The sequence below is a fragment of the Alosa alosa genome, chromosome 3 (assembly GCF_017589495.1).
Source record: "Alosa alosa isolate M-15738 ecotype Scorff River chromosome 3, AALO_Geno_1.1, whole genome shotgun sequence".
Classification (NCBI taxonomy): Eukaryota; Metazoa; Chordata; class Actinopteri; order Clupeiformes; family Clupeidae; genus Alosa; species Alosa alosa.
In genome coordinates, this window is record NC_063191.1 from 20,778,831 (window position 1) to 20,788,661 (window position 9,831).

The 9,831-nt window shown below is 42.1% G+C and overlaps 1 pseudogene; it reads left to right on the top strand.

Annotated features, from left to right (window-relative positions):
- Window positions 1–14: 14 nt before the first annotated feature.
- Window positions 15–3,079, top strand: LOC125292428 (annotated as a pseudogene).
- Window positions 3,080–9,831: the final 6,752 nt, after the last annotated feature.

A 9,831-nucleotide genomic window follows, 5' to 3' on the forward strand; every position in this document is an offset into this window, starting at 1 on the left:
ATATTTATAAAAGATAATGTGCGTCATGTAAGTCTGTGATCTTTGTGACAAATCCAAAGCCTCTTACTTGCAAATGTGAAGGCCCATATGTTTTAGTGCTCTCTTGAGAAATAAAAACGTTATTCTGGGAACGCTTAGCTAATCTAATATCAGACAGAAGAGTCAGACATTAAAGATAAAAAAAATAAATAAATAGTAGAGTTGAACAGCAATATAGCCTACCTACAATCTGAACAGGTGCATGCCAGGACGCATTATGTGGGTTACAACGTTTATCTGTGTAGAGAACACAGATGTAGGTTGACGTAGGCTATGGATACTGCTCTCTTCAGTTATCCCACAAGTTCAAGTCCTGAAACATCTGTGGTCATTTGGTGCGGCAGGCGAGATGACAGGAGGACCTCAGACATGTTTGGTGATCCAGAGAGATTACTGCTTGCTGTCTTATCAAAAGTAACCCAAATGTAAACGTTTGGATTTTATGACTTGGATACGTTAGCCTACTGTTGAGATGATGTTTCTATTTTAATGTTTTTATTCCAACGATCAAATCTCTTCCAAACAGTCAATGCGAAGGTACGTGGGCTATTTGACCAATCTTGTCTAACGATGCATTTTATGCCAAGAAATAATATTTTAGATATAGGCTATGTCTACAATTATTGAATTCATTAAGTGAGAATATTTACATGCACGTTTGGCTAGGGTATATACCCAAACTAGCAATAGGTCAATTTTTTGACGTCGTAGGCTACATAATATTTAAATGACCATAGACTTTAGTGCCATTTAGTTTTGACCTTGACAAGATGTTGCCCATTTTGTTGTTTCCGCAATTGTCTGTCAACAAACAATGAGGAATCAGTTGCAATGTCAGAACAATTCATAATTAATTAACCCCACAGGCGCACACTTTACTATTTACATTGATATACTCTCAGGACAGGCTAGACTACTCTCTATATATCTATTTAGCCATTTATGCAAATCGTTTACGAATGAAAGTCTGCTCAATTAAAGTGATATTATAAGCACTTTCTAAAACCTAAACAAGAGGTCGGTCCGGATGTCTTGACGCACGGGCGCGTCCATGTTTACCTTTACTGGCGACCGCCTGGTGCAAGACTGCCAGCTAGCTAGGCTCACTGTACTGGCATACCTGATTAATGATTATTTGGGTATAGCCAGACAACGTGTCTGCTTTCACAATGCGCGCAGTGAATGTGAGCTTGGCATACCCAGTATATATTTTTGAATCCAGCGTAAACCATTTGGATATTACTTTTATCTATTTAATGCCTGTGCATTGAAATTATTGCATTTCATTTTCCTCAGACTAGTAGTAGAACATCTCATATGGAGAGTTAAAAAACAAAAGAGATGTGTGTTGATATGCTTAATCTGTAATCAATTTGTAATTACATGCCTGATTTAGATCAAAACACGCAAGACTTAAATGAATAATCAACCAGTTGCACCCTCTGTAAAGTAAACTGAGTTTACAAGCCAGTCTACATTAGGGAACATGGGCCTTTGAGGAATGGTCATCTCCTCTCTCCCTTTTTCTGTTTCTCTCCAGAGGCCTTTTAGAGAGGGAGTCTACCAGACCATGAGGGGTCCCACGAGCAGGGCTCTTTGTCTGGACTCTTTCTGCATCCCTCTTCTTGGACTAGCATCCTCCTAGCCCAGCGTAGGCCGGTACCAAGCACTGGAAGAACAAACACACAGATCGCCCTCCTCCTGCTCCCTCTAACCCCACCCGCCTCCCATTTCCAGACACCCAATGCTACATTATTTATATCATGGGATGCGTCAAATCGAAGAAAGGCGACCCCACTCAGAATCGAACTCTGTGGAGAGGGTGGATGGCAAGGTGGGGATGCAAGGTGGGAGAGGACCGTCCTGGTGGATTCAGAGACGGGGCCCGCACAGGATTCGCCGCGGGTCAACCCAGTCCTGCTGGACTATGCCCAGCGCCTTTCCGAGGAGATAGTCACCCGTGCCGTGCAGCAGTGGGCGGAAGTGGACAGCCGGTACAGTGACATCCCCTACATAGAGTGTGATGTGCCATGACGACACCAGGCCTTCCGAAATGAACACACGTGGAATTTCGGGGAGACAGGGTAACAGAGGGATGGGAAATGCCACATCACAGACCCTTGGATGGGAATGTGACAGCTGTCCTGTTAGGGAGAGGATTTTCACAGCTCAACATAAGAGGGGAACACTCAAAAGTGAGGAAAGGGCTTGTGTTGATACCTTTTACAGAGGAAACAGCTTCTCTGCTATGGCTGCGTTCAGCCCATTCCTTTCATTGTGTGTCTTCTGGAACTGTCTGAAGTTGCCTGCCTGGCTGTCTGTTGACCATGACAAATAGACATCGCAGGGCAGCTTATCTTTCATGCTCTCATGACACCAGCGTGGAGGGTCACTTCACTTCACTGCTTCTACTTCTTGGCTTGGCTCTCATTGGCTGTTGCACCTCATTCCACTCGCCCTCGCAGATAAGTCTTGGCCTTTAATTGTCAGATGAGGAAACACAGTTGGAGGCTCAACTCAGCTTTCATGTTTTGTCAGTCTGTTCTGTCAGTGTGTAGAATGTCCATTTGGGTCAACAGATACAATTACACACACACACACACATACACACACACACACACACACACACTCCCATCCCATTCATCCTCTTTCCATTTGCTTACCAAGACACAGCAACAGAAGGTTCATGGTTTCTCAGTAATGGGGTCTTTGGGGATTTGCTGTGGACTTGTGAACTACAGACATTTATTACCTTGCCAGGTCCTCTGTCAAACTCAGTTATCGTCCTTGTGGGTGGAGATAGGAGGTGGTAAATCACTATGACCAAAAAGCAAACTCGCAAATCACTGTTTGCCACGGTTATAACATGCCACTGTGCTTTGTTGAGGGAAGATGTCCTTGTGGACATAAAGCTGTTGGCTGTACAGTATATTGTTTGTTGCGATCACTCAAATGACTTGTTTCTTTTTAACTCATCTGATCTGCAATTGCTGTTGTTCAGCTGTGGTGGTGATGGAGCCATTACCCTCCTCAGTTGTTACCCTCGAGCATTGCTGCTGCAACCAATATGCAACTTCATTACAGTATGCAGGGCCATGGCATTTCAGAGAATTTATGTCACCTTAAAATAGCCAACATGCTATTTAAATTCTACAAGCCACACTTGGGGGACCAGTGAACATGTTTAGATATAAGTTACATAACATGCCAGTGCCCTTAATGAATGGTGAAACAAGCACAAACACACCAAGTTGTGTGGTCTGGTACACAGCTGCTGCCAGTCCGCGTACTTAGCATTCAAGTGCAGAGGGCAAATATGGAGATGTAAGTGAAATACACAGATGTCACTGTTTGCCAGCCAGTTGCTGAAAGCCCTTTAAAGCTAACTTGTCTCAATAGACTGGTGTGTCGAAAAGGAATACTGCCAACGGTGTATTTTTGGTGAGAGGTAGAATATTGTATAGTGTAAACGGGAACAATCTTGAAGAAAAATAAAACCAATTATCCTATTCAATAAATGTTAAATGTGTTATTATATCCGAGGCCTTTCTGCACACTATGCAGCAAATACAGTATGCTTGTTCTAAATAAACAGACGCTCAGCTCTACTAAAAGCAACAAGAGAGCTACTGCATGACAGCTGCTCATACCAGGAGAAAGATTTAGACAACCCAGGCAAAACAACTAAAATTCTTTACATATTTTGCAATGAGAAGCATTATTATTTGTTATCTGGAAATGGAAGATAACAGTGTATTTGCTGTTCTGTAACTAGCCAAAAACGGTTGAGCATTCCAGTTTGAACACTGTGTAAATAGGTGCTACACTCACACGGTACAATGAATATCACAGTGTGTTGAGCAACATATCTGACTGATTTTAGCTCATGGCTGCATTCTCATCTGCATCAGCAAGGGCTAGCTGGCAACTAGCAGTCAACTAAACTGCTAACGTTATAGCCTTAAATCAACATTCAACACATTCATATTCCATAATTCCCCTTCCTACAGTGACTCAGTATAGCTGTCAACGTTGTTTCTAGTTATCTGATGTTAACCAAATGCTGGTCAAGTAAATTACACAACACGAAATTGCGTTAAACCTACCTGACAGTCATCTAAGGTTAGCAACTTAGTGATTATGGTGATGATTAGGTTGAAACGAACATACAGTACTTATCCAAACAGGTTTAATTTAAATCGTAGGTTAACGTCGACACCAGATTATCTTATTTAAAATGCGATATTCTGCTTGATGAGAGAAAGAGCTAATGCTTTTTACAGTATCATTCGCGGCTTCTGTGTATTTGCAATTTGTTCTTCTATAATATTCTAAAGTTGATAGTACCAGCTAGCACCGCTGTCACGCTCATAAGCTAGCTGGGTCGCGGCAAAATCAAAACACTAGCGCGGAATAAGTACTTCCGTTAAGGTCTTTACAGGACATGTCAAAATAGCAGTCCTATGTTTTCTTAAAAAACATAGTACAAAATAATAGTAAAAAATCTGCATATGGTTGAACAAAACACGCAAGGCAGGGAGTGTGCGTTTCAGTGTAGCTATCAAAAAGGCTATAGAACTAAAGTCAATAAAGTTTCATAAAAGTCAACATCTTTCTGACTTGCATGAATTGACAGTAAACATCCATGTGCGTTGGTGACTTTTAAACATTGCACTAACAAAGATTTTATGGAGTCTGCGAAATAATAGTCTTCCCAAAAAATTCCGGACTGAAAATATATAACCTATAGGCTACACACTATGTACCACATGGGGGCAGTGTTGTCCAAATAAAGTGAACCTTTTAGAATGTTTTCTTTGGGTTTATGCCTTAACCTACTTTAGTGTGGGTTTAATTGCTGCCGAATATTTATAAAAAGATAATGTGCGTCATGTAAGTCTGTGATCTTTGTGACAAATCCAAAGCCTCTTACTTGCAAATGTGAAGGCCCATATGTTTTAGTGCTCTCTTGAGAAATAAAAACGTTATTCTGGGAACGCTTAGCTAATCTAATATCAGACAGAAGAGTCAGACATTAAAGATAAAAAAAATAAATAAATAGTAGAGTTGAACAGCAATATAGCCTACCTACAATCTGAACAGGTGCATGCCAGGACGCATTATGTGGGTTACAACGTTTATCTGTGTAGAGAACACAGATGTAGGTTGACGTAGGCTATGGATACTGCTCTCTTCAGTTATCCCACAAGTTCAAGTCCTGAAACATCTGTGGTCATTTGGTGCGGCAGGCGAGATGACAGGAGGACCTCAGACATGTTTGGTGATCCGGAGAGATTACTGCTTGTTGTCTTATCAAAAGTAACCCAAATGTAAACGTTCGGATTTTATGACTTGGATACGTTAGCCTACTGTTGAGATGATGTTTCTATTTTAATGTTTTTATTCCAACGATCAAATCTCTTCCAAACAGTCAATGCGAAGGTACGTGGGCTATTTGACCAATCTTGTCTAACGATGCATTTTATGCCAAGAAATAATATTTTAGATATAGGCTATGTCTACAATTATTGAATTCATTAAGTGAGAATATTTACATGCACGTTTGGCTAGGGTATATACCCAAACTAGCAATAGGTCAATTTTTTGACGTCGTAGGCTACATAATATTTAAATGACCATAGACTTTAGTGCCATTTAGTTTTGACCTTGACAAGATGTTGCCCATTTTGTTGTTTCCGCAATTGTCTGTCAACAAACAATGAGGAATCAGTTGCAATGTCAGAACAATTCATAATTAATTAACCCCACAGGCGCACACTTTACTATTTACATTGATATACTCTCAGGACAGGCTAGACTACTCTCTATATATCTATTTAGCCATTTATGCAAATCGTTTACGAATGAAAGTCTGCTCAATTAAAGTGATATTATAAGCACTTTCTAAAACCTAAACAAGAGGTCGGTCCGGATGTCTTGACGCACGGGCGCGTCCATGTTTACCTTTACTGGCGACCGCCTGGTGCAAGACTGCCAGCTAGCTAGGCTCACTGTACTGGCATACCTGATTAATGATTATTTGGGTATAGCCAGACAACGTGTCTGCTTTCACAATGCGCGCAGTGAATGTGAGCTTGGCATACCCAGTATATATTTTTGAATCCAGCGTAAACCATTTGGATATTACTTTTATCTATTTAATGCCTGTGCATTGAAATTATTGCATTTCATTTTCCTCAGACTAGTAGTAGAACATCTCATATGGAGGGTTAAAAAACAAAAGAGATGTGTGTTGATATGCTTAATCTGTAATCAATTTGTAATTACATGCCTGATTTAGATCAAAACACGCAAGACTTAAATGAATAATCAACCAGTTGCACCCTCTGTAAAGTAAACTGAGTTTACAAGCCAGTCTACATTAGGGAACATGGGCCTTTGAGGAATGGTCATCTCCTCTCTCCCTTTTTCTGTTTCTCTCCAGAGGCCTTTTAGAGAGGGAGTCTACCAGACTATGAGGGGTCCCACGAGCAGGGCTCTTTGTCTGGACTCTTTCTGCATCCCTCTTCTTGGACTAGCATCCTCCTAGCCCAGCGTAGGCCGGTACCAAGCACTGGAAGAACAAACACACAGATCGCCCTCCTCCTGCTCCCTCTAACCCCACCCGCCTCCCATTTCCAGACACCCAATGCTACATTATTTATATCATGGGATGCGTCAAATCGAAGAAGAGCGACCCCACTCAGAATGCGAACTCTGTGGAGAGGGTGGATGGCAAGGTGGGGATGCAAGGTGGAGAGAGGACCGTCCTGGTGGATTCAGAGACGGGGCCCGCACAGGATTCGCCGCGGGTCAACCCAGTCCTGCTGGACTATGCCCAGCGCCTTTCCGAGGAGATAGTCACCCGTGCCGTGCAGCAGTGGGCGGAAGTGGACAGCCGGTACAGTGACATCCCCTACATAGAGTGTGATGTGCCATGACGACACCAGGCCTTCCGAAATGAACACACGTGGAATTTCGGGGAGACAGGGTAACAGAGGGATGGGAAATGCCACATCACAGACCCTTGGATGGGAATGTGACAGCTGTCCTGTTAGGGAGAGGATTTTCACAGCTCAACATAAGAGGGGAACACTCAAAAGTGAGGAAAGGGCTTGTGTTGATACCTTTTACAGAGGAAACAGCTTCTCTGCTATGGCTGCGTTCAGCCCATTCCTTTCATTGTGTGTCTTCTGGAACTGTCTGAAGTTGCCTGCCTGGCTGTCTGTTGACCATGACAAATAGACATCGCAGGGCAGCTTATCTTTCATGCTCTCATGACACCAGCGTGGAGGGTCACTTCACTTCACTGCTTCTGCTTCTTGGCTTGGCTCTCATTGGCTGTTGCACCTCATTCCACTCGCCCTCGCAGATAAGTCTTGGCCTTTAATTATCAGATGAGGAAACACAGTTGGAGGCTCAACTCAGCTTTCATGTTTTGTCAGTCTGTTCTGTCAGTGTGTAGAATGTCCATTTGGGTCAACAGATACAATTACACACACACACACACTCACTCATTTACACACACACACACTCCCATCCCATTCATCCTCTTTCCATTTGCTTACCAAGACACAGCAACAGAAGGTTCATGGTTTCTCAGTAATGGGGTCTTTGGGGATTTGCTGTGGACTTGTGAACTACAGACATTTATTACCTTGCCAGGTCCTCTGTCAAACTCAGTTATCGTCCTTGTGGGTGGAGATAGGAGGTGGTAAATCACTATGACCAAAAAGCAAACTCGCAAATCACTGTTTGCCACGGTTATAACATGCCACTGTGCTTTGTTGAGGGAAGATGTCCTTGTGGACATAAAGCTGTTGGCTGTACAGTATATTGTTTGTTGCGATCACTCAAATGACCTGTTTCTTTTTAACTCATCTGATCTGCAATTGCTGTTGTTCAGCTGTGGTGGTGATGGAGCCATTACCCTCCTCAGTTGTTACCCTCGGAGCATTGCTGCTGCAACCAATATGCAACTCGTACAGTATGCAGGGCCATGGCATTTCAGAGAATTTATGTCACCTTAAAATAGCCAACATGCTATTTAAATTCTACAAGCCACACTTGGGGGACCAGTGAACATGTTTAGATATAAGTTACATAACATGCCAGTGCCCTTAATGAATGGTGAAACAAGCACAAACACACCAAGTTGTGTGGTCTGGTACACAGCTGCTGCCAGTCCACGTGTACTTAGCATTCAAGTGCAGAGGGCAAATATGGAGATGTAAGTGAAATACACAGATGTCACTGTTTGCCAGCCAGTTGCTGAAAGCCCTTTAAAGCTAACTTGTCTCAATAGACTGGTGTGTCGAAAAGGAATACTGCCAACGGTGTATTTTTGGTGAGAGGTAGAATATTGTATAGTGTAAAGGGAACAATCTTGAAGAAAAATAAAACCAATTATCCTATTCAATAAATGTTAAATGTGTTATTATATCCGAGGCCTTTCTGCACACTATGCAGCAAATACAGTATGCTTGTTCTAAATAAACAGACGCTCAGCTCTACTAAAAGCAACAAGAGAGCTACTGCATGACAGCTGCTCATACCAGGAGAAAGATTTAGACAACCCAGGCAAAACAACTAAAATTCTTTACATATTTTGCAATGAGAAGCATTATTATTTGTTATCTGGAAATGGAAGATAACAGTGTATTTGCTGTTCTGTAACTAGCCAAAAACGGTTGAGCATTCCAGTTTGAACACTGTGTAAATAGGTGCTACACTCACACGGTACAATGAATATCACAGTGTGTTGAGCAACATATCTGACTGATTTTAGCTCATGGCTGTACTAAGGAAAGACTTGAGGCATTTGCATACATCCTCCCTGTTATTTTGGTCTACTTCAGGTTCAGTCTACCTTTGTACACCAAATGTCACATGGAGTGACATTGCATATGCGGCCCCATATTGATCTCTCTCAAGGTCCTGGCCATTTGATTACCCAACTGGTGCTGACCAGACTCCTGACCGAGGAGAAACTCTAGAGGGTTTCTGAGACTGTTGTTTCCATTTGTAGCATATCATCCATAAAGATGGCTATTACTTGTCTTTGGCCAAACCACAGCCATGGATATCTGTAAATAATTCCAGGGGAGAAACGATGCAGAGCCAATAAACCTGAAATAAATGCATTTCTCTGACTTTCGAATTCTATTTCTATTATTTCTTCTAAATGTTACTAGGACAGAATCAAATAATTGCATTCTCTGAGGTATTTTCTGTCTCGTAAGCTAACCTTCAATGTAAACAAACAAACACATACAGCAATGTCATATGGCTTTGGTTCCCACAGAGATCTCAGGGGTAGAAACGGCAGGTTAATTCCTCCTCCAGCAGGGCCAAAGGAAGGCCATCACAATCATTAAATTGACTCCGATCTTGCTGCTCAAAGGGAACTACTAATTGACTTACATTGTGGATCAATTAATTAGCTGGCCTGAGACCAACATCAGATGTCATTTGCACCCCCAGCTTTTAAACATCCTCAGCTACCTGTCGTATTTGGATTACATTTTGTCGCTTGACAATTTACACATCAGATGCAGTAGGCAATAAAGTCTGAATCATAAAATGAAGTAGGATGATTGTATTTCCCTAGGAGCATGTGACATACTGCAACAATGCCTCTGATCTCTCTTGAAACACTATAGTGGTTCCTGTGTCCTTGAAGAACTGCCAGAACTGATAGCCCACGATGAAGTGCCGACTGATAGCCTTGTAGGTGAAATATTACATGTGAGAGACTTCCCACAGCTTCTTGATGTCTGTTTCAAGGAGAAC